We start from the raw sequence: 976 nt of genomic DNA on the forward strand, positions 1-976 counted from the left end.
CTCATAGATAGCCTTGATGTATTGCTTATCGTCGTATCTCTTGTAAACTTCATAATGGAGCAGAGTTAGCAGATACTTAGGGTTGAGGCTTTGATGGATAGCAAGTGTATCTAAGATAGATGCTAACTCATCTTCTTGTTCCGATATGTTCATGTTTTTCACTAGATAAGTGTTTTTACTGGATCTGAGTATGGAAGTATGCTCATCGGTTTTAGTCACTTCGAACTTTGCACTAAAACTGATGATATCTTTGAGCTATGACTCGATGACTTATCCGTTCTGCATTGTGTTTTATATTTTAAATTGAACTATCTATAACTGTTTTTGTTATTATGAGCCATATTGTATATTGTGTATTGTACACTTATTTATTATATGCACGCGTTTCGTATACGTATATATTTGAGAGGTTTATGAGTTATTTAGAGAAGAATTTTTGTATGAAATAGTTTATGGGAGAGATGAGTGTTCTGATTGTATGTATTGTATTTGTTGGTTTGTTAAGTTCTTTTTGGGTGTTTGGATTGGTACTTAATGTAATAATTGGCTTATTGTTCGTATCAAATGACTATCATTGTGTGTTTGCCATTTGTTTCAGGTGTGATCAGATCAGAGTGCTGATTTTATCACTAATTGCCATATACTATAATAAATTCCATAGGCTAAAATTAGATTCATAGGCTAAAATTAGATTCATAGACTAAAGATTTCCCCTAAAAATCCAAAATTCCCACAAAATCCATAACCACAAATCTCTAAATTCCACTAATTCACTCCATCCCAAACTATGTCCTTTCCACATTCCCAAATACAACTCATAATTTCTGTCAATAACCCCAATCCTTCCAATTTATAAATAAAAACAAACACAAATTATACACCCATTTGCTATAATATAATCGCCAATATTTGAAATAAACATCATAAAATTTTAATAAGCAACTACTAGAATATTGATTGATTTGTTAGGTTCGGA

The sequence above is a fragment of the Brachycentrus maculatus genome, unplaced genomic scaffold, assembly GCF_059751285.1.
Source record: "Brachycentrus maculatus isolate JH-2025_06_01 unplaced genomic scaffold, ASM5975128v1 h1tg001875l, whole genome shotgun sequence".
Taxonomy (NCBI): domain Eukaryota; kingdom Metazoa; phylum Arthropoda; class Insecta; order Trichoptera; family Brachycentridae; genus Brachycentrus; species Brachycentrus maculatus.